Below are 24,117 nucleotides of genomic sequence, written 5' to 3' on the forward strand. Positions count from 1 at the left end.
ACGTACCATAAAAATTACACTACAACCATAACAGTGTAAGCAACTAGACAAATCTTAATGGCATACATCCGAGTCTTATAATTTTGAAGACAAAATGCTTATAACACATTTCGATATATTTCATAAGCATTCAAAAAACTAATGACTGGTTGCGGACGATCCATATTTCACCAACTGCACTCTAGTATTTAACAAATTATACAGAAATGATATAAAGATTTAATTAAGACATTTTTTGAAAAAGTATTTTCAAAGTTTATGAACCTTTGTCGCAAACCTTTTTTTTTACATTTAAAGGGAAATACATATAAAATTTAAAAAAGAAAGATAACTTTTACAGAATATGTCAGGACTAAAAGGCCCCCAAGTAATCTTAAAACGTAAGCTTTTATAAACTAGCTCATCATAAATACATCATTGTGTACCAGTATTAAAAAAAAGTTATCATCAGACACACGTTTCGTCTTCAAAAAGATTCACCAAAGAGCTGGATTAAATAAAAGAAGGCAAAAAAGAAGAAGAAGAGAACGATATACAAACCATTGCGGGATTAAGATTCCGAAGCTTTTGCTAAATACAAGCAGTTTAGGTAATCTATTGCTGAGGTAGAAAATCCTCAGTATTTAAAAAAATAATTAAAACGTAAGCTTCTAGATAACACAGATAATACAAAATAAAATATATGTAACTACCTACCGTTAGATTACATCAGAAACCGCGGTAACTTTAAGTCTGTTTATAATATTTATACTTATTATACTTTCTATGTTATGTAATAAACCACTTATGATACGTCAGACCCTAGTGCTCTAATTACTAGTATTAATTACCATTCAAAAATTTATTCAACAAGTGGTTAATTTTTTTCTTCATTTGAGTAAAACAAACTTACCTTGATTAGGGTGTAAGAATCCCGTAAATAGTTTATAGAATAATTTATCCAAACCAATTCACATAATCATAGATAAAAAAGTCTTTGGAAATAGAAACTGCTGATATATGTAAATTCAAATCACACAAAAAGAAAAAAAAGAAACTAATTTGATGAAAATGACAACTGGCACTTGTTACCATATTCTTTGCAACTTATTTGATTGACGGGATACCACGTGCTGATCTATTATTTGTCTGATGATACGAAACATGTATCTACGCTAGACTGAGAATGGGGATCTCCCTTCATAGGAAGTGACGTTTACATGCTTTTAGCGCCAATTAGATAAACACGTGGTTGAAAATTATTCTCAAATCAGGTAAATAAATTGATACATCGTTTGCAGTGTAAATAACAAGATTTCTTATAGGTAATTGGTCGATATCAATTCATTACTGTCAGAGTTCTTTTCCAAGGTATTTTTATTCCGTTATAAATGATGCGTTTTTGCACCTCTGGTGATTGATTTGTGATAAATTCGACACACGTGCATGTTTAACCTTGGCAAATGTCCTGACATATTCATTGCGAATTTTCCATAATGATATTATTGAAGAATAATTGCAATATTTACAACATATGTCTTTTATAAGTTGTGATAAGTTTCTTATTATTGAGATAAATATTTGTGTTTTGTTATCACTGAGTATTATCATTTTAATAACATGCAGACTTGAAGATCATACTTTACATTGCATTACCAGAAACTACATGCTTTGGGTAAATGTAGGAAAATATCCCCATCATATTACATATATATGTACATATACCCGACTACAATTTAAAAGGGAAATATATTTTCATCATACAATGTATACCTAATTGATATCTGAACATTAAGCTGAAGAAAAAAAACATCGCTCTGATAAGTCTTCACAGTTTTATAGTCAAACAGGGTCATTCGCAATGATGGCCATTATTCATCGCAATTGACAGATCAGTTTATGATTTACTCTCTCGAAATGAATACTTAGCAAAGCATCCGAGGACCTTATGTTTTAATGATTCAGTATTTTAGTTTTTCTTGTATTTTGTTCATTATTTGGTTGGTATGGTAATCGTTCATATGACGAAAGTAGGGATATGACACATTTTTATATTTTTTATTTACTTTGTGTGTGAAATTAGTATTGACTTTACATTTTTTATTTGTTCCTACACACTATCTGTTCCCGAACATATTTACATTATTACAAAAACTAGTACAATAAGTCGATACACAAACCAAATTCCCTATAATGCCGAAATCATCATGAAAACAAATTACCGTTATAAATGTTATTATTGCTAGAAAAGTTAATGACGTTAGGTTTATTAGCTGCTGAAATGATATCCTCAATTTATCATAACGATTAAAAGACGTTCATAGTTAATAGCTAACCAGAAAGATGAATGTTAAAGTGATCCCATAGTAATTGTGCTAATAATAATTTTTATGGTTTGTAGTTAAAAAGAGCTTATATGTCGCGACATATTGTTAGTTAATGTATGTATATGATATTTGAAATATTTAGCACATTCTCAAATAAAAGTGCAAAATCAATATAAAGTTTGTTCATTCCAAGGTTGCAACTGTATATTTAATATAGATATAAAAAAGATACTAAAGAAGATATGGGGTAAAAGGTTATAAGTTCGTCAAAGATACTTTCTTCTGTAAATTTCAATCCGTTTGTCTATGGATTCAATTAATAAGCAAATATACAACGTAACGTGACAAGCTTACATTTGATTCGAGCGCCACTGATGAGTCTTATGTGGATTAAACGTACATAATGGTAAGCCAGATATCTGTGGTTAGTTTTTAAACTTTTAAAATTGTACGTTTAAAGTAATAAGATGCATCGGATTATTAGATTCACATTGGATCATAAGTTATAGGTTTGACATTTAAAACCAGAGTAACTAAAGACTCACAAAAGCAAAGGACATTTACATCAACAGTTATAAATAATAAATAAGAAACAACACGAACTCCACTAAAAACCGGGAGTGAATACATGAGTATTTTTTTTAAAACAAGACTAATGTGTAAGATACAACTCTATATGTATAATTTCAAATGGTAGCCTGTAAATAGTTTTTGGAGATTAATACAACAATTGTAACGGTTAAATTAGTATACAATACACAATTTCAAGGGAACAGCAATCCATCAATTTTAACTAACACAATCGAACTGATAATTCTGTAGATGGGCGACTACTGACAAAAGCATATAACTTATCACCATCGAATAGGTAATCAGACATATCTTATGTTGATTCGACAGTACTGTTTCTCTGATATAAGGCAGATGCTTGAAGGGATCAGGGGAAATTGTGTACAAAGTGGTTGTCATCTGATAAAATCTTCAATATAAGTAGATAATACGGAGCCTTACTTACCTCTAGTGGAAGAAGCAACACGTTTAAAACCAAGTATACTTATGAAATATTAGTTAACACTTATCTTCAAATTTTAGATGCCAATTGTTGTTTATATTAAACTGACCTTTTGTCACATACGTCATTCGGTAAACAGTAAAACAACAAAAATATCGAACTCCGAGGAAAATTCAAAACGGAAAGTTCTAGTCAAATGTCAAAATCAAACACATCAAACGAATGGATAACAACTGTCATATACCTGAATTAGTACAAACATTTTCTTGAAATTCATTGAAATTTTATAACTTTAACATTATTTTAACGTTCTTCCATTTTGAATTTCAATTAAAAAAAGGGGGAAGGATATAGATCTTTTCCGTTTGCAACTTCAAGTTCAATTGAATACGGATGCTAGTAGCAATGCCCTCCATCCCTATCACAATGATAACAAATATATAAAATCCGTTGTGGAATAATTACCAATTTAAATTTTATACTGCAAATATTTTACAAGGAAAATAAAGCTTGCTTGGTGGAGATGATATGATATTTTTCTTTATTCACATTTTTATATACATCTTTATCAAGGATTTAATATGTTCACTGTGTTAAACCGTTTGCTCAAACTCAACTAATGTATCTTCTTCAAAGTTCCACCTATATTCAGAATACTGCAAATTGTTAGTTTCTAACTTTAAAAGCAGGAAGATTTTAGTCACCATTCAATAATACATAGCGATTTCATACAATATACGTATGAAAATAGATATCGAAGAAGACCATATTAAATCAAGAAGTTGAAAAACAACTGCAATGTCAATCTAAGTTCTAATCAGTGATAGAAACAACGTTCATGCACATAGATATTTAGATAAAATGTCAATTCGTTACGTCACCGCATGATAACATATGACGTTATCCAAGGTTTATCACATTACCGGGCAATAATCGATCACTAATCGCTTTCTTTAGTCAAAGATGGCTGCCATTTACAATATTATCCTTTGTGATTAGATCTAAAGAGTCAGTCATTTTGTGGTTTTTGCTAAAACTTAGTAACCCACGAAACATATAATACATATTCAAGTTAATCACTCAGACTTTTCAAATTTTCTGTGTGCAAATACGAAAATGAATTACACACATCGTCGTAGTTACATTACTTGTCGAATTAAACGTTTCGTGCATGCACCAAAAACAAGTCAGCACCGATTTAATATATAAAGCAATACCCTCTATCCCTATTACAATGAATAAATTCTACTACAAACCCATATGGAGGTATAAATAGCTCGTGTTGCTCATGTTATTACAAAACCGATTAATAAAAGTCATGTAAAATAAAACTATTTGTCACTAAGAGCAAGTAAAATTCCCAATCATTCAATATTATTGACGTTTAAAATTTTCTGACGTCAGACACGCGAATCAATGAATGTGTTTGTAGATATATATTTTTGTGTTCTGTTAAATTGTTCCTTTTACAATTGTTACACGATGATGACTGCTGTACCCATATTTTGACTATTTTCTTTAGTATGTCTCTTTAGTTCACGCATCATTGTAAATATAAAGGAATTTAATGAGACTGTCATCAAAGTGAGAGGGTTAGCGCTAAAAAACCAGTTTTAATCAACCATTTTCTACATTTGAAAATGCATGTACAAAGTCAGGAATATGACAGTTCTTGCCCATTCTTTTTTATATGTTTTGTCATTTGATTTTGCCATGTGGTTATGGACTTTCCGATTAAATTTTCCACTTAATTCAGTATTTTTGTGATTTTACTTTTTACATAGCAATTTCATACTATATAAGTATTGCTCTTCATAAAAAAATATATTGAAAAGAACATTTGCATCAAGAAGCGGAAAAAAACAGCTTCAATGTCAACCTACATTCTTATCAGTAATAAGCTGTTTACATGTCCAAAAAAGAAACAAGGTTCATGCACACAGACATTTAGATAAAAGGTCAATTTGTTACGTCACCGCATGATAACATATGACGTTATCCAAGGTTTATCACATAACCCGGCAATAATCGATCACTAATCGCTTTCTTTAGTCAAAGATGGATGCCAATCTGCAAGGTTATCCTTTGTGATTAAATCTAAAGAGTCAGTCATTTTGTGTATTTTTCTAAAACTTAGTAACCCACGGAACATATTCAAGTTTATCACTCAGACTTTTCAAATTTTCTGTGTGTAAATACATTACCTACATCTGTTTAGTTACATTACCTGTCGAATTAAACGTTTCGGTCATGCAAATAAAATATGTTTGCACCGAGATAATATGTGAAGATATAGAGATATTTTTAAGCTACCTCATATCTAAAGAAGTTGCAGACCATTTCTGCTAAAATTAAATGAAATTCGTATCAATCACAAGACCTCTACTTACTTACAAAAATGCAAAACATTTAATAAAACTGAAATGGGAACAAAACGGTTAAAATAAAAGTGTTTTTGGTTGACAATTATGCTACTTGTTTTCAAACCTTTTGTTTATAATACGAAATTAATCTAGGAATACCGGTTAACATGACGAAAGGTGTTCTAGAAACAACAGCTGTTGACATGTCCACAGGTTATCGTTTTACACCTGTTTACGTTGAGGACAATTATGTTATTGTTTCGTCTTGTACTTCTAGTTCCACTTGTTTGCGTGACGAAGCGAAAATTGTCTAGTTGCATCTGTTTACTTGACAAAAGTTATTCTAGTTACACTTGTTTACATGACGAAGTTTTGCGACTGTCATACAAGTGAGAGATTTAATAAGCTATAACAACAGGTATATTCCTCTATTTTCTACATACGAAAAATATTAATACCATGCTAGTCAGGAATATGACAGTTGTCATCTATTAGTTTTATGTGTTTTGAGCTTTTGCTTTTGCATTTTATAATGGACTATTCGTTTTGACTTTTCCTGACTTCGTTTTTTGTGATTTTTACTTTTTACATGGTGAATGTTAAATTCTATTTACACCTATTTACAAGGTGAAAGGTTTTCTATTTTTCACCTGTTTACGTATCGAAAGTTATTCTATTAACACCTGTTTACATGACGAAAGTTATTCAAGTAACACCTCTCACACAAAATGACATATCAAGTATTTGAAAATAAGAAAATAATTCTACAATAGATTAGATATACAAAATCCTTTAAGAAGTAGACATGTTGATTTTACAAAAAGCAAAACGTTGAGCTTGGCATGGTAAGAAACAAGGTTTCAGTTCCTATACAATAGTATTCTCTCTATTTCCCCCAAAAATGAAATCGTATTGCAACACGAAGATAGCAATGCATTCTAACAATAGCATATTTGGATTCCCAGAGACGGTTTTTTTATTTGTAAAATAGAGGCGAATAGATATTCAAACGCATTAGTCTATAACAAACTGGCACTGCCATAGAGTAACCAAAAACAAGCAGACTGACAACATTATACAATAGAAAACCAAAATCCGAGCAACAAAACTTCTCCAAAAATAAGGGATGATACAGGGTGCTCTAGAACATTATTGTGAAAGCTTGAGGCACTCTTGTGTTACTTGTTTGCAAACAGTTCATTACCTGATACGTCCGATGAAGAAATTCAACGTAGCAATGTGTAACAAATAATGGTGATTTAAAGAAATAAAAAACTTTACATAGTATATAGAATGTAAATCATTGATGTCAACGTTGAGGGACATAGTTCAACTAAATCACAAATGAGTCTTTTAAATACTTTACATGTATAGAATGTACTTTGTTTGGTGCTTATTTTGTTTCGATATTTAAAAACTACCAATTCCGCCTAAACACTTTAGTTTCTTTTATAAGGTTAGCGATTCAGGCAGTGCATACAAAACACTTAACATAAAGACTGTTCCGATCGAAAAGAAAACACATCGTGTGGTGAATCAGAAATTTGACTTACAAATATAACAAAGATAAAGCTAGAAACAGCAAGCAACGCTCGAAAACAAGGAACTTCTTTTACTGTCGAGCGCGTAATTATTTATATCTAGCCAGTAGTAATAGAAGGATCTATAATACTAAAAAAAAAACGATGTCCAATTTGTCAGCCGTCATGGGATAAAAACGACAAATAAAAAAAATCAACTTTATATATAGCTTATATGGGACAATGGTGTAGATTAAAAATTACACCACTCCAGACCCTTTTGTTTTCCAAATAATTAATATTGCCAATACTTAACAAGTTCCGGGTCGATCCGATACCGATACCAAAAGTATATTCACCTGTTGCCTATTACTTTATCTGTACATTCCGTATCTGACAGGCGCACCACCAAACGGTGTCTTTATAATTTTGCTATATACACGGGTCATAACCACAGGGTTGACACTACTAAATTCAATCATTGTCAAATTGTTCCCTATTGTAGTATTTTAATCAGTAAAACTTTATTAGATAACAATACGAATATTAAAATTCTGGACTTAAAATAAGGCATATACAAATGTAGTTACAATTTTCAATTTGTTAGCGGGGATGACGTAAAACAGCGAGTCAAAGAATTCAACTTTATTTATAACTAATATAGAACAATGCTGTTCATTAAAAAATACTCCATTCCAGGCCTTTTTGTTTTCTAAATAATTAATATTGACAATGATTGATAAGTTCCAGGTCGACGGGTTCAAACAGAAATATTTTATAGCAGAGAAAACTGTGTATCTTAAAATCGGCATGACTTTATCAGATGACAATACCAATACTAAAATAAGGTTTACGCACAGTTTTATACTTAAATTCAGTGACGGACCCGCGATATCATTGGTGTGTTCTTGTATTATTTATACTTAAACGTTTTGATAGTCCAAAACCAACAGCATATTGTGTAACTGACCTTAGCATGTTAAGTATTCAAGGTTTTGAAAAATATTATAATGTATGCATGCCTACATTTGAAGTTGGTTCTTAAAGTCTTAGAATATTTGACGAAGAATATAAATACCAGCAAGCTTATTTTAACTTTCACAAAAAGAATGTTTTACAGTTGACACAGCGCTCAATAAAAACTAAAACTTAAGTAAGAATAAATTACTTCATTATTCACTATATTTCATACATATCTTCTAAATTTAGTGGAGACAGTCTGATCTAATATAAAGCCATATAATTACAAATCATAGTCAAATGGTGTAATTTTATTATTATGTAAATGTATAAGACTTATCTTTGTTGAAGCAGTTAAGTTTATAAAGCACCACAATGCACATTCTTGAGATTTGACAAACAATAACACAAATTTACAAAAATAATATGACACAGGTTTTAATGTATCTTTTATAGTGTTGTATCTTTAACTGTATTTTTGTGATTTTACTTTTTTATATCGTATATTTTACAGATAATTTTAACAAACGCGCCAAACTTTCCTGTTTGGTTTAGGTATCAAACAACAATCATGTCAGTATCAAAGTGTGTAGGTCAAAAATAAACTTCATTGCATATGTGGTGTCCTTTTATATGTATAACTCTTAAAAAAAGCTAGAAACAGCAAGCAACGTTCAAAATCAAGGAACTTCTTTTACTGTAGAGCGCGTAATTATTTATATTAAACAAGGAATCTGTGCAGTAATAGAAGGATACTATTTATACATTAACGTTTTAAAAGTTCAAAACCACCAGCATATTTTGTGACTGACCTCAGCATGTTTAGTATTCAAGGTTTTGAAAATATTATAATGTATGCATGCCTACATTTGAAGTTGGTTCTTAGAGTCTTAGAATATTTCACGAAGAATATCAATATCAGCAAGCTTTTTTTTACTTTCACAAAAAGACAGTGTTACATGGTGGGGTTCGTGTTGCTTATTCATTAGTTTTATATGTTGTGTCATGTGTACTATTGTTTTTCTGTTTGTCTTTTTAATTTTTAGCCATGGCGTTGTCAGTTTATTTTCGATTTATGAGTTTGACTCTCCCGCTGGTATCTTTCGTCCCTCTTTTACAGTTGATACAGCGCTCAATAAAACCAAAACCTTTAGTGAAAATGAATTACTTCATTAATCACTATATTTTACACATATCTTCTAACTTTTAGTGGAGACAGTCTGATCTAATATAAAGCCATATAATTACAGACATAGTAAAATGGTGTAATTTTATCATTAGGTAAATGTATTAGAATTTTCTGAAACAATTAAGTTTACAAAGCACAACAATGCTCAATCTGAAGATTTGACAAACAATAAAAAAAATTATCACAATTAATATGACACAGACTTAAATGTATCTTTTATAGTTTTGTATATTTAACTGTATTTTTGTGATTTGACTTTTTATATCATATATTTTACAGATGTCTTTAACAAACTCAACAAATAAATAAACTCATCATAGATACTAGAACACAATTTTGTATATACGCCAGACGCGCGTTTCGTCTACAAAAGACTCATCAGTGACGCTCGAATCCAAAAAAGTTAAAAAGGCCAAATAAAGTACGAAGTTGAAGAGCACTGAGGACCAAAATTCCTAAAAGTAAACTTTCTTGTTTGGTTAAGATATCAAAGAACTATCATGTCAATATTAAGGTGTATAGGTCAAATATAAACAGACTCTATTGTTCTTTTTTATATATAATCCGTAGATGCAATCAACATATTTATCAATCGCAATTGAAATTACTGCGCAGCACAAAAATATGAGGTAACGTTTCAAATATTACATTCTGTGTTCATAGCCCTCATTCCTAGTTATACTTTTGTCGTTTGGTTATGGTTATTGTGTTGAATTTCGAATTTTCAAATATTTTTGCACTCAACGCTTTATGGAATATAAAGCACCACCATTTAGAGCATCTATGATAGTTTTCTTAGAAATGAAAGTATCAACAACATCCATCACAAGTCATTGACTGCTATACAAACAAACAGAACAGAATGAACTATGCGACATTTCTTTTAGATTTTAAGAACTCCGAGGAATATTCAAAACGGAAAGTCCATAATCAAATGAAAAAATCAAATGATAATACACACCAAACGAATGAACAGCAACTGTCATATTCCTGACTTGGTACAGGCATTTTCATAGATGTTTTTTGTAGAAAATGGTGGATTGAACCTGTTTTTATAGCACTAAACCTCTCACTTGTTTAAAGATCAAGTTTTTAAATGTTGTTGTAAATTGTTTTGTTTCTCTGTGTTGTAATCGTATTCATTTGGTATTAATTATGTTCTGTATATTTTATTGAATTAAAGTTTTCTACTAATAATGTTCTGGTTTTGTATTGCTTTTGGTAAATTAATAAAGACCTATAGTAACCATAACAGACTGAATTATTATCTATGATTCCATTATACAACTTGTTGAAATAGAAACACAATTCAACATTTTCTTCTAATGGCACTTTCTATAAAATGTTAAAATTATTTTGGTTTTTAGAATATTTTAAATCGTATAATATCCTATAATTAATTGTTCAAAAGTAATAGTATTGCGAGTCACAATATATTAGTAATATAGAGTAAAAATCCTACAATGCATATTATTCTTTATAAACAATTTATCATCTCTCATTAACATAATTTAAAAGAGGCAGCTTAATCTTACATAATGCAAACTTATCGCTGTAGAAAGATATGAATCAACTTTTATTATTTGAAGTTACTGAAGTAATTGTTGATAAATTACATACTCATCACATGAATTTTAAAGTTACAGCATACTTTGTTTAAATGTAACAATCAGGAGTCAATAAGATTAATGTATAAAACTCGCACTGTTTTGTTGGAACAAACATGTACTTACAAAAGTTAACAGTGCAGACACAAACAGAACATTAATCGACTACTCAACTCTCTATGGTGTATTTTTAAATGATACAGAGCTTCCGGAGTAGGTGAGATCGCCACAAGTTTTAGTGGTGTTTGTGTTGCTCCGTCTATACTTTTCTATGTTATATTTCGTGTATTATTGATTTCCTGTTGGGATTTTATTTTATTAGACAGGTGTTGTCAGTTTATTTTCGACTAATGCGATGGAATGTCGCGCTGTTATTTTTCGCCTCTTTTAAACGAAAATTAATGAATAACAGTACTGCAGTAGGAGAGTTGCTGTCATCAATTGTAAGGTAGTCGCAAATGCAACTCTTCAATTACAGTCTATTCATTTTGAACGCATCACAAAAAAAAAGTTATTGATTTTAAAATGCATAGATATAAAATTTAAAAACATCACGAAATTTCAAGATTGATTTTTCTTTGCAATTTTGTAATACGAAAGTTGTTTTTTTTGTGTTTTTTTTTTAAATTATACAAACTTTATTGAAAACTTTCACATTTGTTAGTTTGATACAGAAAGTACCGGTACCTTATCCCGGCCTCGTTAAACATTAGATTGTATATTTAGAAATATTGTTAGTAATTGTTAGTACTCAAAATTATAAAATATATATACAGTATATTATTGTGCATCAATTATTTCAATATTGATCAATAAAGTGAGAATTTTATTTAAGAGAGAATGTGAGAAGAGAAGAGAAAATAATAAATAATTAAAACAAAAATGCAAAACAAAAACAAAAAAAAAGAAAAACTAGAAAAAAAAAAGAAAATAGGAAGTCCTTGAAATTTGGAATTTAGCAGCAGCATTTTATTTTTTAAGATACAATATTAAATAAATTTGGCAAAGTTTTCCATTGTAAATAATTCATACAAACTCAAAACAGATATTAGAGAATGTATATGCATTTTAGGCACAAAACAAGAACAAAAGACAATAAACAACATATAACAGTTGGTGTGAGAAGGCTAAAATAAAAAGCACAATAACATTACATAGGGTAATGCTAATTAAGTTGCTTAAGTGTGAATTATTCTAATAATGGAAGCAAGGGGTCCCAGTAGAGGTTGGCAATGTGAAGAGGCTTTGTTTTAAAAAATATATTCTTTTCTAGTATTAGATTTTCTTTTAGATAGTTTTTCAGCCCTGCAAAATTTACTTCATTTTCACACAGTTTTTTTCTATAGATAAAGAATTTGATAAAAGTATTATTAAGTTTTTATTTTATTATTTCTGTTTTTCCTAAAGTTTTCTACCTCAGGTAAAGATTACCTTACATTTGACAAAACATTTTTATTCCTTCTCAATGTTCTTCAACTTCGTACTTTATTTGGCCTTTTAATTTTTTTTGTATTCGAGAATCATTAGCGCTTCTTTTGTTGACGAAACGCGCGTCTGGCGCAAATGAAAAATACAATCCTGGTATCTATGATGAGTTTATTTGTACATTCCAATGTTAAGATTTCGGTGTTTCTTTATTAATCCAGATATAAATTTATAAACATACTTAATGTATTCAGTGCTTTTTTCATTTGTTTTACTGTTTGTGCTTTCTTTTATGAGTAGCATGTGAAAAAGCCAATATAAATGATTACTTGATGAAAATAAACAGCATTCAAAAATCTTAGATAAGCTGTGCAATTTTTTTAGATATGTGGCGAAGTTTTTCGTTTGTTTTGTTTTGGTCTTTTGATCTTTTTTATTTTCTTTTAACGTTTGTTTTGTTTTGTTTATTTTCATTAGATAGGAGTGTTGTGATATATTGGACAATTTTTTAATTACTAAAACTCCCTGCACTACATAGTTCGGCAACATTCTAAGCAAAAGAACAACGTTTTTATGGCTGTTCTTCATATCAAAGTCACAACGTAGTAAACAACAAGAGAGAAATAGCAGTTCAAGACGGCATAATTATTTGTTTTTGTAATTCATTTTATATAGAAACTATCAATAAATTGCAATGCGTTTGTGTAATAGGCTATTTATGTTTTAGAAATAGCTGTTTAAAATTTTTAAACATGTACATCTGTGAAATGGTATTGCAAAATTCAGATTTGATTAAGTTTAATATATGTTACTGCACTATTAATGTCATCATTTAATCATGATTTATAACATATTGATTTGTTTTTATAAGTTACAGACTACGCAACAGACATCACTTATAACATAACAACTGATAATTACAAACGAGAAACATTATCAATCATACAAACAATTATTTAGAAGCGGGTATATATGTCAAAGTTAAGATACTATGATCTTTATATTTACCCTAAAAAACTAAACTAAACTAGGTTAAATAAAATGGCAAAAGATACCATAGGGACAATCGTTACTCAAAAGCGAAAACGAAAGACGAAAGACATCAACACAAAACAGGAAATTAAATAATAAAAAATGAGCATAGAAATAAAAAAAATAAACAAAACAAAACAGAAAACTTTGGGAGGTAATATTAGTTGTAAATGTCAAAGTATTTATTGAATAGTTGACTCCTTCTTTTTTTCTTTTAATAAGGTTTGAATTTAAAAACTGTTTGCCCTCGGCGAAATGCAAAAACAGTGTTAATTAAGTAATGAAAGTGACAAACACATTGAATATTAATGTCTGTTTAAGGGATACTTTCAACCATTTCTTCTCAAAAAAGATATGAGTACATTTTTTTTTTTTTAGTTTAAATATATTTATTCCTCGAAATTTTACAATTATATGATCATGCAAAAGTATATAATACCAAAAGGATTTGGAAACAAGCTTTATATTTATTTATTTCATAATGTGTTTTTTTAAGTTATAATAAGAGTAGTAAGTGGCAGACTGGTCAATAGAGACCAAATCATAAACTTGAACATATTTTTTTTTAATAATTGTTTCCCTTCATAATACTCTGTAAGAGTAAAATCAAGCATTTTTATAGTTGTTAACGTTCATATTTACAGGCCGAAATATCAGTTGAGACAATTTTTAAGACGCCCCCACCAAAAAAAACCATTTGAGTAACATCATAAAACAAAATGCATAAATATAAAATAGCTATAAAACACTATTCTGGGTAACATTTTGCATGATTGTTTTATTTATAATGTAACTCTATGCCTTTGCCTTTTACTTCCATTTGGCTGACGAGCATGTATAATAATCAAACAGGTGGTACAAATAAACAATCTTTACTTATTTATTATATCTCGTCCATATTATATTCAGCTAATTTGTTAGTAAATGAAAACATACCTTATTATTATGCAATAACAAATGAAATATCTTATCCGATACTTTTTTTTGTAAATCTAATTTTGGTTTTTGGCTTCATTTCACTATACGTATAAAATTAAGGCGATAAGATATGATTGCTACTAAAACGTCTACCCAAAAGAGTCCAGATGACGTGCCTGTGAGCAACCATCAACACTGAACGACATCAAAGCCGCTAATTAGCTATGTTGTTATGTAACACTTTTGTTTCAGATAAGGATGACGGTTAGTACATATTAAAATGTTTAAACCCGCTGCATTTGTTTGCTCTTCTCCTAAGTCAGAAACCTGATGTTAGATAGTTCTCGTTTCTCGTTTTTTTTGTGTATAGATAAGACCCTTGGTTTCATCGTTTGAATGGTTTAACAGTAATCATTTTGGTGCCCTTTATAGCTTGCTGTTCGATGTGAGCTAATGCTCCGTAGTAAATACCGTACTCTGACCTATAATGGTTTACTTATTCAAATTGTGACATGGGCGGAGATTTGTTTCATAAAGTATTCCTATTTCTGCATAAAAACGTTACCAATTCAGCACTGTAATAAGATCATTGAATATTGTTTTTATTGGTATAAATATTGATTTTGTTATCAGTAAATTAAAAGCAAACTACATATTACTAATATGTTACATAAACACTTCATGGATCTACCTGTATATTGGCATCACACAAGGTCATGTTTTTCTATGACTGTTTATGATGTCTTTACACTAAATCCATTAGATGTTGGATGTTATAAAAAAGAAGATGTGGAATGATTGCCAATGAGACAACTGTTCACAAGAGACCAAAATGACACAGTCATTAACAACTGTAGGTAACCGTACGGCCTTCAACAATGATCGGCTATAAAAGGTCCCCATAAGACAATGTAAAACAATTCAAACGAGAAAACTAACGGCCTTATTTATATAAAACGAAATGAACGAACATCAAATATGTAACACATAGCTGAAGGCCGTACGGTGACATACAGTTGTTAATTTATGTGTCATTTTGGTCTCTTGTGTAGAGTTGTCTCATTCGCAATCATACCACATCTTCCTTTTTGTATATGGTATGTACAATTTGTAACAAGAAAAAAGACAATAGCAATATATAAAATGATTACAATGAGCACCGACTAACAACAATGTGGTGCCCTTTATGTTGTTGCTACTACATGTACATGTATCATATTATTATACAGAAAGGATGATTGCTCATAGAAATTTTGAACATATATTATCAGCCATTAGGTATAAATCGTTATGTTTTATCAAACTGGCTGACAATTTGATATTAAACTTAATTTTAGAAAAAAGCGAAAAAAGAGAGAAGCTGCCACATGGTGCTATAGTCAATTATTCTTCATAAACATGAATGACGCTTGCAAACACATATTTATTTAATTCACTCTTCTGCGACCGAAACCTTTAAAAGGAAAGACGCGAGCGAACAGGTTGGGGATAAAGTAAGCAAGAATTTATCGTACTGCTTAACGTTTTTAATGCCTATACGTTGTAGTGGTTAAGCTTGTAACCTGATTTTGTAATGATACGTAAGCGGTAATAGGTAACTTTGTATTAACTATGTGAAAACTCCTTGTATGTACAAAAGCATTTTGTCTTGCATTCGCTGCTAAAACATCACACAGATGACATTTTTGTATTTTTCCAGAAAGCCGGAAAAACAACCATGGTTTACTACTTTTCGGATTGCAGGAATAATAACAACTTCCTGTCCTAATATGCTACCCTCTACGTAGGTCTCGGATGTAAATTCTAAATGCAATTTTATCCTGTAGCGCTTGAAAAAAGTAAAACCATGCACAAAAAAATCCGAGGAAAATGCTAAAAGGAAAGTCCCTTATAAATTCGCAAAATCAAAATCTCAAAACTTCAAACGAATGGAAAATAACTGTCATATTCCTGACTTGGTACAGGCATTTTGTTATATAGATTTTCTAATTATGCATAATTATTTTCTAAATCTCCCTGTTTTACTAATATTAATAACATTTCTATTGTCATGATAGATATTTCATGATATGATTAAAATAGACACCTTTCGAGTTTGATGCATTTCCGTCAAAAACGTTTAGTGAACGTCATTTGTGCGTTTAGGGGCGTCGTCACTTCCATTCCAATGTTGAGCGAGTTGTTGGGAAAGTATAATTCTATATTGTACAAATTATTCGGAAAATTGAATTCTCAAAATTGACAATCAGCGCTGCTATGATTAGGGAATTGTCATTAAGTACCTACAGAAAAACCATTGTTTCTAGTTTATCCTTCACAATGACGATCACTATGACGCTTGATGGACGTAAATAGTGCAGGGAAATAGGCGATCCTCTCTATCTGGGAAATGACGTCATAAAGGCGCGCATAATTGAAGATTTTTTTCAAGTGACAGATGAACTCGAAAGTGGTCTATTAAACTAATAATTATTTATTTATTCCAGTTGGTATGATATATCGTTTAATTTGAATACTATTTACTAATTGAAGTTTTATTTTTATGCATTGGCATGTGTTACATAAAAGTGATACAGGGCACCTGCTGGCAGGTTATACCTATAAGTAACGCCATGTGTGTTTGATTACGACAGTTGTTGCATATCTGTTTTCGATAAATGTTACTTTATCTATGATACGTAACTTGTAATGGAAGTCACATGATATTTAACAAGCAATTATACGTCGTGTTTTGCTTTAGTTTTTTTTGTTGGGATACATGAGGTGACACGTCACGGAAGTCGGTCATTTGTTTTACAATAACAGGTATAATGAAAATCTTTGAATATTCAAAAAACTGAATACAAAATTTGGTTAATGCAATTAAAATAAAATACATGCTACAGTTCATATGTTAAGTAATTCGCAGAATCTATGATCATATAATATGTCTGAAACAAAGTTAATTTGCACAGCCTTTGTTTTTTTCTTCATAAATGTACAGTATTGCTATGTAGGAACATAAAAGTAGATTTTTAAAATGGCATATTGTTACTAAACATATATTTTTATTATTGTTATTATATTTGTAGCAAAAATAACAACTTGTTTCTATAATTATATATTATCATTATATATTTTGAAATGATTTATTACTGTACAACACATTTTCAGTTTATACTTTACATTCCAACAACAAACAATCGTAAACATAATGTTCAGACAATACGTATGCCCTCATTTGTAGCTCATATTTGAAATTAGATTGGTTAAACAATATTACAAATAATTAAATCAGAGTAGTCCCAAGAAGATAATAGGAGATATATACGTTTTAATTTTAAGTACGAATAAGAGTTCTTGTTATGACTTCACAAATAGCTCTCATTTTAATTATCCACGAACAATTTAAATTAAACTGTTACACTTAATACAGAACCTTTTTGACATGTTTGAATGGAAAGGATTAATTAATATTTGAAAACACTGTGTCTAACTCGTGGTGGTCTAGAATGTTATATATGAACTATTCACATGAAAAAAACATAAACATGCAGTGTACCAACCTCCTTCACACAAAATTACCACAAAATAAACAATTTTATTGTCGATGAATGTTTATTTACACAGTACACAGAAGTCGTTATGGTTAGTACATTTTCTGTATGGTAACACAGTGGTAAAACTTCTTGAATTTTGTAATATTACGTACAGATGTTTCAAGCTTATACTTTGAGAAAAAAAACGGCTTCAACGAAGTAAACCAGCCTTATATACACTGGAACTTTGGATCCGTAATGCTCTTCAACTTTGTACTTGTTTGGCTTTATAAATATCTTGATATGAGCGTCATCTATGCCTGAGGTAGAAAAGCCTAAGTATTTCAAAAATTCTAAATTTTGTAAACAGTTAAGTTATAATCCGTGTACCTTTGATAACTATTGAACAAGAAAGCACAACATTATGACTATTTGAAAGGGGTTAAATCATTAAAACACCAATTAAACGAATTACATGTGAAGTAAATAGAACAGAAAATAGATTGTGCATTAAGTGACAAGTATATCTAAACTCTTCGATGAGCAAAACTTTATTGTACCCCTATCAAAAAACTCAACACGCGGACGATGTGCATTCATTTATTGAAATTTGAGCTCAAATAAAAGCGGTCAAACATTACATAATTAAGAATCTCTTTATCGCCCACTATTGAGAAAACATATATAATTAGAAATATTCTGCCAAGTTTTAATTAGCCACATGCAATACAGATGTACTGGCCAGTTTTTTGTAAATGAAAAACATAAATGCAGCTGGTAAAGTTTTATGAACTATATCTCCACGATATTCTTTCATGTACAAATATAGCTGGACATGAAAGATGCTCGACAGGTTACTGACTAGACTTAATGATAACTACACTCATTGAATGAAGTACAGTATATATATGCTTTTTATTCAATAAAGGAAATTTTTAAGTGATGTTTGGTGGTTGTGCATTTGTTTTATGTCATTGACATTACGTCATTGCATTGTTAATAAATATGTTTTTACCTCAATTTTATTACACTCATCAATGCATATTCTCTTATAACACGAGTACCAGTAGAACATTTTTAAAATAAACTCATAATCGATACCATATAACAAATGCAGGAATTACGTCCTGAAATCTTTGTTTAGCTAAAATTTCAGATATATCTATGATCAACAGATTACTACTGTTTAAACTGTTTTTAAATTTCAAATTTTAATTACATATGTTTGATGTGATAATTATCAATTTATTTTTCGCTCTCTGCAATTGATATAAAGTACTAATAATTTCTATAATTTATGATGTTTAAATTAACAGTTAGGTTTCTGATCAGTATAACGAATGTCGGCTGTACTGTATAAAACCCATACGTTAGTTAGAATGTCAAATATAATATTAAGATCATGGTGTCTGTCATATCCGTTTAACAGGGACAACATGACACTACCGAATTGCTAAATGTGAGATCATCAACATCTAGACCTTCAACAGACTTGGCATATGTCTAATATATTTTGTAGACTGATCATAATATTCAGTATAAACATTATAGTTGTGTTAAAGTATTCTTGATTCGTATTGGCATGACCATTTAGAATTTTTATCAAACCATCAGTAATTATTTCTCACCCTCCTTATTCAGAAAAAAATATGTGTATTTGGGACACCCTATACTTGTACATTTGGGCACTTTTAACCATCTGCAATTTTTATGTAAAAAAAATAAATAAAAGATAACGTGAATTTATCAAAACGTATTCAACAGTACAAATCGAAAACAAAAAAAAACTGACAACGCCATGACAAAAAGAAAGACAAAATAGAAAGACAAGTACACGAAACACAACATACAAAACTAAGACTGAGCATCACGAACCCCAACGGAATCCAAGCGATGTGAGGTGCTCCGATCAATTACCAACAGTCGACTTATATAAAGAAATAGTCATACCAAAATGAAGAAAGCACTTTTCGAAATTATTGCGTTTGAAGAGCTTTATTTACCCTCTTCTGGAACGCTGAAAGCCATATATTAAAAGGTAAATGATGTATAACATCCAACACAGTTCAGGAGCATGATAAAATAGACTATTTCTAAATTGATCCCATTTGTTACATACATGTTTATAAAAAGTCAATGGTTATATTCGACACCAAATGCTTCAAAATGTCTTAAAATATGTCTATTTTGGATATGGAAATATCACCCTGACATTTTACTTCATTTTGACTAATGATGAAAAAACTAGAACGCGACTATTACGATACTGTAATTAAAGCATTAAAGTAAAATTCAAAAATCTTATCATCCCTGAAAAAAATCGAAAGAAAGCTTATCTGTATTTCTTTGAAGTTCAAAAGGTGTTCAGCTTAAAAATTTATATGTCAGCCTAACACTTTATGTGCTCGTGAAAACGAAACTATGGCAACGTATTAACGGTTTAGAAACATAACAGATATTTCAAAATAGGAAAGCCTATTGAGCACGGGTAGTAGAGTTACATTTTAATTACTGACTACAATATTTTATGATGACCGTTCCTGAATTTTTAATAACCTCATAATGTGTTAATCTATATTCTGTATACTTCAAATCTTTTATTATTCAAATATACGGGGTAACAAAACTCCATATGGGTTTTGAGCTTTGCTATCACCCATTTCTTTACGGACACTTTCTGTTTTGAATTTTCCTTAAGCACACTGTGTAACTTATACTATGTATATCATGGTAATACTTATTCCCAACAGTATGGAAATATAAAGTTTTGTTATGAAATCATGAAGATGACTACTTAAATCACGAAAAATATAAAGTACTTGAATGATATAAAGAGATTAATATCCAAGAGGAAGAAAAGTGCCATAGGTTCAGCTGGATATAAAACCAGTGCAATCAACCATTTTCCGCATTAGAAAATACCTGTAACAAGTCATGAATATGACAGTTGTTGTCCGTTTGAGGTGTGTAAGCCTTTGATTTTTCCATTTCATGACTAACTTTCCTTTTTGAATTTTCATCGGAGTATTTTTGATGTTTTACTTTGAAGCCATTTTTAGCCATAATGATGATATTACAAATGTTCATACATGCAAGCAAACATTTTGATTATGATTAACGGGCTATTAATCTACATTTTCCTGATCGATTTCCAATATATTTTCATATGAAAATAGTAACGATAGTATGGCACAATATCTTTTTTTTAATACAAAAAAATAAAAACACCAGGACCGCATTTTTTTCATATATGCTAAGAAATCCGTATAAAGCTATATCTTACTCGTCACAAAAACAAAACAATTCTAGCACTTTTATACTAAATCAAAATATGTCTACGGAATAAGTTCATAGCCTATGATAGAGGGGCAAAAAGTACCCGAGGGACATTCAAACCTATAGATCGAAAATAAAATAACAACGCCATGGTTAGAAATGAAGACAAACATACAAATATTAACACACAAGACAAAACCAAAAACAAAAAGAATAAGCAACGTTAACATGGACCCTACCAAACACTGTAGGTGGTCTCAGGTACTCCTGGAATTCTCTATAAGTTTACGTAGATCGTATTGAAATTGACGTGCTTCAAAAACTGAAAACATAAGAAATAATATCCGGTATTTGACAAGAATTCATCAGGTACAGCTTCATTTTAAAACCTGATCATTGTACGAAGGAACAATTTAAGTAAACGTTACAATTAATACATTCAACTAAATCACTGACTTCAAACTCATAGATAAGTCAAAGGAGTAAATTTTGTAAGTGTCATATATGGCTCCGATTTAGTTGTTTTTAAATACATAACGGTTATGGTACGGTCGTGGTGAGGTCTTACTGATCGTGATTTTCGTGACCAAACAGTCATGATGCAGTTGTGAAAAAATATTGTCGTAGTAGTAGCTTATTGAGAGCGCAGTAAGGTCGTGGTAAGATCGCAAAGGTTGCTGTACAATCGTAGCTGGTGTGTAGCAAAAGTACGATTCTTATCGTAGAGATTGAGCTATGATCTCAAAGCGACTTTGCTACGACCTCACTAAAACCATCAAGTTTTCACCGCGATCCAACCACGTTTTTTCATATCACTCTACTGTCTGAGAAGGAAATCATCAGTCATTAGGATCACAGGAAAATTTCATAAATTAGCGATAAAAAGAAGATATTTTAGACGCCGTTGGGTTCATTCTTGGTTATGATCAGTTGATGAACGAGAAACTAATTGATTTGATCTTGATGGACCAGCAACGTGTTGTGAATCAGGTTGAATTGGTCGGTCAGACATTTCTACTTGATCAGGACTCGTATCAGAGGCCCCTCTTTCTCTAGCTCTATCCGTACCACTAAGCCCACGAGTTGTTGTAGATTTTGGTGGTATGACCATGTTGTTCCCATGACATCTACGTACTAATGAAAAATAGATGGAATAGAACAGTATTTTTAGGAACACGACGTTGACGTCTATGCTGGGAGCATAGTTAAATCGCGGTTTAAACGTTGTATAATCCTCTTGATTTTTGCCAGATATTTGGTGTCCTCTGTTTTCATCTATGAAGTGTCATTATTAATTTTCCCCGCTTACCCCTACTTTTCCTTTCATTTTTGTTTATTACATATAGTTTTAAAAGCCTTATTTGAAAATTCAATAATAAAATTAACGGTACCAATTTTCTTGAACCAGATGCGCATTTCGACAAAACATGTCTCTTCAGTGATGCTCGTGGCCAAAATATTTGAAATCCAAAGCTTATATATGATACCCTCGGGGACTAATAGTCCACCAGCAGAGGCATCGACCCTGTGGTAGTAATAAAATTAACGGTAGATACTTGTTATTTTCTCATATTATTTAACAGAAAAATGTTAAATGTAATAAAAGTTTAGAGAGAATTGTTTCCCGCCAAATTTTTAATGGCTTATATCTAAAAAAGAGCCACGTGTCTGCTGTTTAGTTCATTTATTTTTATACAATCAACTGATAACAGCCTTTATCATATATTTAGAACAAAATAAAGCAATTTTGTATATCTAATAATTAAAAGGTTCTTTTTACAAGTCTGTATCACCTACCCTGTATCAGATATCCCGTATCGCATACCCCGTATCATAATTTGAATGACGTCAACGCTTGTTTTATGACGTCCAGTTGCTTTATTTCCTTGCATGAAAGGGGAAAAAATGAGTTCCCACTTTAAAAATGTCCTATCATTTCGACTAAAATCGATATTTTTCCAAAAATTGTTACCCAGTTACTTTACGAGATTTTTATATATAAAAAAGACACAATAAGAATTAGTAATATTTAAAGTTTGATTGTTCTTATTAAACACACATTTTCTTGCTGTTCACCTCGTCTTCAAACTAAAATGATCATGAAAAATATCATCGCCAAATAAACAATAAAACTTTAAACATTTCTACATCTTATGGTATTTATTTGATAAATATTAATTTTAGTTGAAAAAAAAGTATCGTTAGTGGATGAATTTTATTACATGTTTTTTAATATATATTGAGAATGTAATAAGGTTATAGGGGATATTACGATGTGGATATTATGTAAATAAGGAAGTCTATAAAAAAGTGAGCTGGAAATATACAAGAAAATCAAAATGTTTTTTCTAGCTTATAATTTCGGACGATCAAAAAAACAATGTATATCCAATGAATATGATTCTATTAAAATATATGATAAACAGAATAATACATGGCGTATCGCATGCTGTATCATCGGCCCTCGGGACTGATATTGGTTACTCGTGGTGATACAGCATGACCAATATCAGCCCTCGGGACCTTTGGCCCTCGGGACTGATATTGGTTTCTCGCGGTGATACAGCATGACCAATATCATGCGATACGGATTTTGCCATGTATCATTCTATATTTAAAAAAAGATTATTTTGAAAATGAGTAGTGAACATTCTAAAATCATTGCAATCTATAATTCTTTTTTTTTATATATAAAACAATATGACACTGTTTTGGTAAGAACTCTTGTTTTAAAGTCACGTTGATAGTATGATAACTATTTTTTCTAGATAGATCGACTCTTGTTAACACTAAGCTCCTTTGGTCATTAATATTTTAATGTCAATATGCTTATCCACAATTAGTCTTTTAACTTTCTGATAACATTTCCCAAAGCTACCAATAATATCCATATATTACGTCAAGGTTTATACAGGTTCCTAATATGAAATCACAAGTTTATAATTCATTAGCACAATAAATCTTAGAGTAATTAGCACTTGCAATGACACA

At 30.4% G+C, this 24,117-nt stretch overlaps 1 protein-coding gene across 2 annotated transcripts in view; it reads right to left on the minus strand.

Annotated features, from left to right (window-relative positions):
- The window catches only part of LOC139503040 (innexin unc-9-like), a 128,234-nt gene extending 127,078 nt beyond the window's left edge, over window positions 1-1,156 (minus strand). For both annotated transcript variants that reach the window (XR_011659011.1, XM_071292716.1), the window contains exon 1: window positions 893-1,156. The gene's annotated coding sequence lies outside the window, so the exon portion shown is untranslated. The remainder of the gene's footprint in view (window positions 1-892) is intronic.
- Window positions 1,157-24,117: the final 22,961 nt, after the last annotated feature.

This window comes from Mytilus edulis, chromosome 14 (genome assembly GCF_963676685.1).
Source record: "Mytilus edulis chromosome 14, xbMytEdul2.2, whole genome shotgun sequence".
Classification (NCBI taxonomy): Eukaryota; Metazoa; Mollusca; class Bivalvia; order Mytilida; family Mytilidae; genus Mytilus; species Mytilus edulis.